General features: G+C 48.9%; 1 pseudogene; it reads right to left on the bottom strand.

Annotated features, from left to right (window-relative positions):
* Positions 1–1631: 1631 nt before the first annotated feature.
* LOC104866203 lies at positions 1632–7893 on the bottom strand (annotated as a pseudogene).
* Positions 7894–8333: the final 440 nt, after the last annotated feature.

The raw sequence follows: 8333 nt of genomic DNA, 5'->3' as shown, positions 1-8333 counted from the left end.
TTCCGTCTCTGAGCCTCTGGCTGGCAGTCCAGGTCCTGCTGCGAAGGACTTGGCCAGGGTGACCGACACTGTGGGTGTTCACAGCAAGGGAGGCTGCTGGGCTCTCGGTGGCGTTGGCCGCTCAGGCCCTCCCGATTCCACACCCAGAGGAGGCTGAGGCAGCGGCGACCCCTCTGGGCCTGGCCTGGCCTGCCCTCACTCGTCATGCTGGGCTGTACCTGGGGTCACACCCAGGGCAGCTGTGGAACTGTGCCCGGAGCACAGGCACAGGTGAGGCGTGGGTGGGCGGCATCCCGAGCGGCAACGGTGCTGTCACCATGGGGTCTGAAGTGTGGAGAAGAGGTTCGCTGACCCCACTGTGGAGAGAGCATCTTAGGACTTCGCAGTAAAGAGGTATGGGAAGGGCGTTATGGGGCAGACGTTCAAAGGAGTACGAAGAAGTAGTGTATGGCTGTCTTCATCTGCGTAGCTCCCCACGCCCTCCCTCACTCCTTGCCCTCCGTCCCCTGGACCCTTCCCGGCTGTAAGAGATCGTCCCGTCTCCTCCCTTTACCGTGCCGTTTGTACTGTGCCTTCCTCAAATGAGAGATGCTGTACAGTATTTAAGCCTGTGTCTAGTTTACTTCACTGAAAGATGATTGTAAAATTCATGCACTGCACATGTGTACTAATAAAAGAACTGAAAAGAGAAAAAGACATTGTGGGAGACAGAGAGACAGACAGAGAGACGTGTACATTATTCCTGGAACTGAGAACATCTCTATCTTGTGCACACTCAGTATTTCTGTGATGGAGAATGCCAGGCAAAGTGGATTTTAAACTACAAAACACTGAAATACTTCACGGTTTCCATAAATTTCCAGGTGGTTTTCAGGTTTTTCAATGATCCTTTCAGATGAATCATGGCTCCTATTAAAAGTGTGGTACACAAACACCGATCCATCTTATGAAAAGCTTTAATTTCAGTGTAAATTTTCATGTCTATTTAGCAAGATCACAAGTAAGCTTTTTTTCTTGGAAACTAAAATTTAGCTTATGTGGGTGCAGTGTAATATCAGTGAAAATATATAAATCACTCTCTGCTATGACAGAAACTAACTTAATCACATTTAGCTGAAATTTTTCTAAAACAGATGTAAAAGACTGGGGGGATGGGGAAAAAAGAATTAAAGTATATCGTGTACAGGTACAAATTCCCTATGATGAATATTGGCATTATGCATATCTAAAATGTGCCAATAAGATTAATTTTAAAAGGAAAAGAACTATCTAAGCGGTCAGTGTGATTTTCTGGGTCATGCACTGATATTTCTTTATAAATTTGGAAGTCCTTTCAGATAAAACATACTGATCTGCTCAGTGTTAATGTACGATTCATCTAAAGCTAAAGAAGAGCACTTACAAATCTTTTCAAACTCTGTATCAATATTTGATATTAGAAACTTTTGTTCTACATATAATTGTTGACTGGCATAAGTGAAGGTTTTCACCTCATGTAGAATAACCACTTCGGTCTTCACCTCACATGGCAGTTATTTATTTATTATTTTTATTTTTTTAAGCAATTGCTGAAAACAAGAGTCACCTGACCCTGAAGGCGTGATTAAAACAAGAAAAAAGGGGGCTGGGGATTTGGCTCAGTGGTTCCGCCGCCTGCCTCGCAAGCACAAGATCTTGAGTTCGATCCCCGGGACCCCCACCCCAGAAGACAAAAATGGGTGTGGTGGCAGAGCCAGGCTTCACCCAGCCGATTCTGCCGCTGCCCCGAGTACTGAGCGGTGCCCAGAGCCCCGCTTCGACCACATCTGCACAGAGCTAGGGAAACAGAGTCCTCGGTGTCCGCCTGCGGGTGTCGCCTCCCCTAAGCCCTGGAGACGCTGACGCTGCCAGTCAGCCCCGCGCAGACTCACAACTCCTCTCTCCGCCATTCTGACACAGCACAGATCCCAAAGTTCCTGTAAAATCTCAGCCTTTCCGGAGTCGAATACTCAGTGCCCACAGCGAGCGTCTGTCCAGCGGCCTCGGGCTGGGGGAGCAGGGCTCTGCGGCTGGCACCCACGCTTCCGCACCCTTCACAGGTTTCTAAGCCTGCGCTTAACTGCGTGCGGCCTCTTTTCTAAATGCTCAGAAACCTCAGAGGCCCCATCCACTCTGTGTGCAGCTCGGGACACAGCAGGTCACCCAGTCCAACCAGTAACACTTGGGCAGGTGAGGATGCCGTGAAGACAGCAGCAGTCACAAAAGCGTACAGAAACAAAAGATAACTTTGTTTCACGACTGGAGGCCCTGGGCCCCTGCCGAGCTCAGTGCAGCAGCTTCCCCAGGAGGAGAAAAAGGAAGATGTGAGCCGGGGGCCTGACCTCTGCCCGGTTTCTGAGAGCGGAGCCGCATTTCCCACCCCTGTTAGTGATCGGGAAACCCAGGTACGAAGTGAGTGTCTCCCTGCACAGGTCCGCTCGAATGCACTTCTTCATTTCGAAGGATATGTTGTTAATGCCTGCAGGAGACCACACGTCAGACTCCCGCCCCGTCCTGCTCCTGCTACCCACACACTCGGGTCTGCAGCAGGACGTACAGAACGGCTCTGGTTTCCTCCAAACCCACGGCCTGCAGATCCCGAAATCCCCGTACAGCCTGTGTCAGTGAAGTACCGATACGCCTTCTGCACTTGATTTACGCGAACTTTTCCTGACTCACCAGCACTCAGGGACCCCGCAGATGCTCTTCCGGACACTACGGCAAGGGGCCACCGAGGCTGAGGGCTCTGTTAGGGGCGCCTGCGCACTTCTGGCCTTGGAGCTGTGCACCTGGGTTTCGGTTATGTGTACCGCTGATGATTTCAGGGGCATAAACCTAATCTCTTATTATTAGTCTGAGTCATCTACGATGGCCATAAAAGGCTATATTTTCATTGTGCTCTCTCCTTTCAAAGTGCCTTCAAATGCATTCTTCCACACAGCAGACACACCACGCTCAGCAACAGCAAACAAGTGATTGCCATCCTAAAATAAAGAATCCCTCTGTTTAAGCAAAGATATAGGAACCCAGGAGACCAACCCCCTTGCAAGCTCCTGTTATACCTCAGTGATGACGAACTTAGGGAGCACTGAGCGGTCCAGGGTCCGGAGGAAGAAGGGAGACAGCAGGGAGGGCTGTGGGTCCAGCCCCGGCCCAGAGACCTGAGCCGGCTGCTCTGCTCGCTGTCCCCTGCTGTCCTTCCTAACTCCCTTCTAGCCACCTCTTCAATTCATTAGGGCTGTGCTTTGGATTTTCTTAAGAAAAGCACAGTATATTGAGCTTTGTGATTTCTCTGAAGAAAGTTTAAGATTAGTCAGTTCCTCTCTCCAAACCTCTTAAAAACCTAGAGAGCACTAGGAAAGAAAACCCACAAATTTCCCTGTTTACTAAACCAACCAAAGTTTGCAGAGGATGAAGTTTCATCCAGTATGCAGAGCCAACACCCTGAGGCAGGCAGAGCCTGTCAGTCAGTGCTTGTCCAAATTCACAGGTGCATGAGTGAACGGGAAAAAGGCGACTGGATGAAGCTTCAGGGTGAAGACACCACAGTGTCCTCATCCCTAAGAGATGCGGACAAAGGCAAGTCCGGAACCCCAACAGCAAAGCTTAGGAGGGAGTGCCACTTACTGTGTGTACAGCACACAGCACCTGAGGACACTGCCTGTTTTAGTATATGTGCTGCCGAAGCGAGCATAGACACTACCTGTTTCTATGATGCCGGAGAACTCAAAGCACTGTATCTTATCTGCCGCACACCATTTGAGTGTGGTGTCACATTCTTTTCCCATCACGTTGGGCACTGGAAGCCACTGGAGCTGAATTCATCCACATCCTTCTCCTGTAAGTCACTCAGGACAATCTCCCAGGAGACTGTTATGAAAAAGATAGAAAACTGGCTGGTTACGTGCTCACTCGCAACAAGCTCGAGGACTGGATTCGTCCCAGACCCTGTCCCCTGCTCCCCACCAGCACTCATCACGGGTCACCATCTCAGCCATGCAACTCAGTACTGGAGTTAGCACAAAACTCCCTGCCATTGTGGGTTACGTTCTGATGGGAGAAAGGAGGCTAACAACAAAAGAAAGAGTCTCGGTAGGTCAGATCGTGATGAATACTAGAGAAACGCATCAGGTCAGAAGTGTGGCGCAGGGCTGCAACTCACAGGGCTGCCTTCCTGCCTCCATCCACACTCCCCACTGCCATCTGCTGTCAAGGAGCACACTGAGGGGAAGCCCAAATGCAGAAACAAAAACCCACAGAAAGGTACAGGCAGGGGAAAAGGGGGGCAAAAGCCATGACACTTATCTGCAGAGTTCCCGTCAGCCTACCCAAAGGTGGTTCTGATTTGCTTATCTTCCTCTGCCACCAGGAACTTTCCTGACACTCCTCCCTCTGGGGTCGCCGTGAGACCAGTGCAGGGGACCCCACAGGGTGCGCCCACTGCATCCTGTAGACCTTTCCCCACCTTACCTAGCAGCAAGCATCCTTGCTTCTTGCTCAGTTGTACTGAGGACTAAAGCAGCAGCTCCCAGAAGCAGGGGGAGTGTGTGCCTTGCACTTCAGCACTCCTTACAGTGAAGGGGAAAGCAGAGGGGAGAGGACACGGCCTAGGACCAGATGGAGCTCTCGCAATGCGGCCAACCCTTGGCATGGAGCTCTGAGGTGAGTGGATATTCCATGACTGTTAGTTTTTCTGAAGGTCTGGGAGAGAGGAGGCGAAATACTTTAACCTTTTAAATATTATGCCGTATCACCATGAGTTCTGCAAATGTGAGGGCAGCTGGAGCTCCACCCTGGACAGGAGCAGAAGCCGGGGGTGCTGCCAAGAGGGGCAGGAGCAGAGACCAGTGCTGCCCAGTGGCTCCCCAGGCCCTGTGGCACCCAGAGACCAGGGCTAACCTGGCCTGTTCCCTGTAGAGTCTCGTTGGACAGAGCCCAGTCAAAAGTAATCAGAACAACCACAGAGCCAAAAGTAATTTCTAAAATCAGAAAAAACACTTCAAAAATAACTAAAACCAAAACAAAACAAAGTAACATAAAAAAGAATGCAGCTCATTAACACCAGAGACTTTCAAATTCATAATATGTGTCCCTTGGGACAGGATCTCTCTCCCTCCCTTCCTCTCAATATTCTGAACTCTTTCTCACTCCACCTTGTCCTGAAGTTATTCTGTCCAATGTGCCTATTTAAATATAAATAGATTAACAGCAAATGTCATTAAAATTCATCACAAGTGTCATTTCAAATGCTCAAAAGCCAAAATGGCTGGCCAACTTTGCATATTTCACTACGGAATACAACGATGAATGGAAACAAAATCTGTACTGTGTGACAACAGACATCATCTCCTTTGAGTGGGCACAAAATTACCACTTCTTGAGGCGGGAGCGTCACTGCAAGACCACCCTGAGACCCTGTCTCAAAAACCGAAACAAAACATTAGTAGTACTTCTTGGTAACATAGAATCAAAATTTAGATTGTACGAATGCTTCAATCTAGCAGTTCCGGGGTATTTTCTCACATGTATAATCGCACTTATTTAAGGTCTTTTACTCTAGCATTCTCTGTGAAAATAAATGGTTAGAAGGACTCCAGCATATCCATGAAACAGAGGCGACTACAGCCACCGACAAGATGTGCTTTCCCGTGCACTGACATGAAAACTCCAAGATACACTTCCAAGGGCCGAGGGACAAGATGTGGAACACTGGCGTAACATTCTGCCGCTGGAAGGAGAAATACATCTGGATGCGTTTGTAACCACGAAGACTCTCCAGAAAAGTACATAGGAAAGGGACTGCTGTGGTGGGGGAGGCGGGTGTAAAGAGGACTTTTTGTCATGGACACAGAGTATTAATTTTAAAAGCTTTATGGTTATAAAATCAAATAAATGAAAACAGGAAGAGATGGGAAAAAAGTTCTAATTTTTTGCTCTTGATAAAAAAGGCCTACTGCAGAAAATATTCAAATGACAACAAAGCATACTCTGACAGACAGAGTAGAGACTTGAGGAAGCAAGTAGGTACCTAGCTAAGTGGGTTGAAAGCTCCAAGAAAAACTCTTGACATTTTACCTTAAGTTTTCTGGAAAATAAAGGCAGGAAAAATCAAGAAAGAGCTGGAATTGTATGTAAAAATCACACTGTCCTTTCTTATAAAAAACCCACCATCGGTTCAAATTCTAAGTGATAGCTTGTTACTGTGATGGCTGGTCCACTAGTATGGGCATGGAGAAAGAGGAGGAGGGCGGTGAGGCTACAGTTTATTTTCAGAGAGTGGCCCCCAAAGAACAGCAGGGAAGTAAGAGAGGTGTGAGGCATCAGGGGTCAAACCCCTGGCTACTGAGGTCCTGGGCTAACTGGACAACGTGGGAGGCAGGCAGGGAGGACCTGGCCACAATGATTATGTGGCACTAAGCGAATGACCCTGACCTTAGCTGAATCTGCCAAGCAAGCTGGGGTAGTTGGAGGCTGTTCACACCGTATCTCATGATTCTCAGGGAATCAGGAAAGAACTACTTAATAAAGGTCCATAATTCACCTGTCCATGGTGAACACTTTCTCTTCTTCCTTTCCTCAACATGAAGAAAAACAAAAAGCTGTTTCACGAGAGCTCATCAGGTGCCAGGTGGCCCACACAGTCCTCAGAACTCCAAGACAGAAACAAGAGTCCCAGTTCTTGAAGCCCAGAGGGCACAGCTGGTTGCCCGAGGTCAGCACCGGGCTGCCCAGCAGCAAACACCAGGACTGTGTCCCGGCACTGGCCAGTACCCGGAAGCGCCTGGGGACGGAAACCAAGTCTACGCTGTGACTTCCGGTGCCAGACAGGGCTCTCAGGCAAGGGGAGATGACACCGGTGGGGACGCAGGGGAAACCGCTCACCCGCGAAGCAGGGCAGGAAGGCGAGGCTCCAGGCCAGGAGGAGGCTGCAGCGAGCTGTGGGGCGCATGGCCGAGGCTGCTGGGGAAGCACAGACAGTGAGCCCACATCCACGGACACCCGCTGCCCGCCTCCCCGACGCCGGACTGGGGTAGAGGTCGGCCTACCGCTCACGCCAACCTCTGACTCTGGACTCCGAATTGCAGGAGAGACTCGCAGAGGCCCTCAAAGCACTGGCTCTGCGGCTCCTTTCCACAGGGCTTGGGGGCGAGCTGAGAAGAAAGCACTAGGCTCTCAGGTCCCTTTCCCCTCCTCGGGCACCCAGAGGACACTGCGCATGTGCCCAGGCTGGGCCTATGCCCATTGGTCCGCACCTGTCTCTCTTCCCACCTTCTTGGAGCCTTGGCCAATGACATGGGTGGCGTTGAGACGCGTGACCGGAAGAAGACTGGCAGCCCATTTCATCTGAAGCAAGTTTGGAGTTCCATTTAAAAGTATCGTTTCGTGACTGACACTTCTCAACCTGTTCTAAGCACCTCTGAAGACAGTACCCAGAGTACTCAATTCTCTGATCACCAATTCCCTCTCCCCCGCCCAAGGTCCTCCTAGTGGTGGGTTCATCCAGACCAATTCTGGCAATTTACAGTAGTTCTAACACATCCACCCTCTTTGATGTGGTGTTTTGAGAGGACAGGGCCTTCTGAAAGATCATGATACATCACTCCCCAGTCCCTAGAACTGTGTGCTCCAACAAGAGTGCCCTGTGAGATATGCTGAATGAAGCACTCTTTCTACCTTTGAGCCAAGTGTGTGAGAATTTTTTCTTTTCTCCCATTGTTGTTTTGATGCCTTGCTTTTCCAGTAGCTACAACAAAGCTCGCTGGTTTTTTTTTTTAACGCAATCTAAATATCAGTAGATGAATGGGATAAAGAAAACATCGCATAGGGCCAGGGATTTAGCTCAGTGGCACCACACCTGCCTTGCAAGCACAAGGTCCTAAGTTCGATCCCTGATACCAAAAATAGAAAAAGAGAGAAAACGTGTCATACACATACAATGGAATATTATTTGGCCTTATAAAAGGTGAATAAAACGTGGCATATGTTGCAACACGGGCAAACCCTAAGGACATTATGCTAATGAAATAAGCAAGTCACAACAGACAATATTGCATGATTCCCTTGTATGAGATGTCTAAACTATTTAAAAACAAAGTGGAATAGGAGCTGGAAAGAGGGCAAAATGGAAATTCTTAATGAGTATGGAGTTTGTTTTTCAAAAGGAAAAAAATCTAGAGCTCTGTTTCAGAACAAAGAATAGTTAACACTACTGTAGTACACTTAAAAATGACTAAAATGGTATGGAGTATGTGTGCGTGCGTGTGTGTGTGTGTGTGTGTGTGTGTGTGTGTGTGTGTTTAAAACACAAATGTTAC

This window comes from Fukomys damarensis, unplaced genomic scaffold (genome assembly GCF_012274545.1).
Source record: "Fukomys damarensis isolate Sample0158 unplaced genomic scaffold, DMR_v1.0_HiC HiC_scaffold_3, whole genome shotgun sequence".
Lineage (NCBI taxonomy): Eukaryota > Metazoa > Chordata > Mammalia > Rodentia > Bathyergidae > Fukomys > Fukomys damarensis.
Note: the sequence above shows the minus strand (reverse complement) of the source record. Positions and strands in the feature narration are given on the sequence as shown.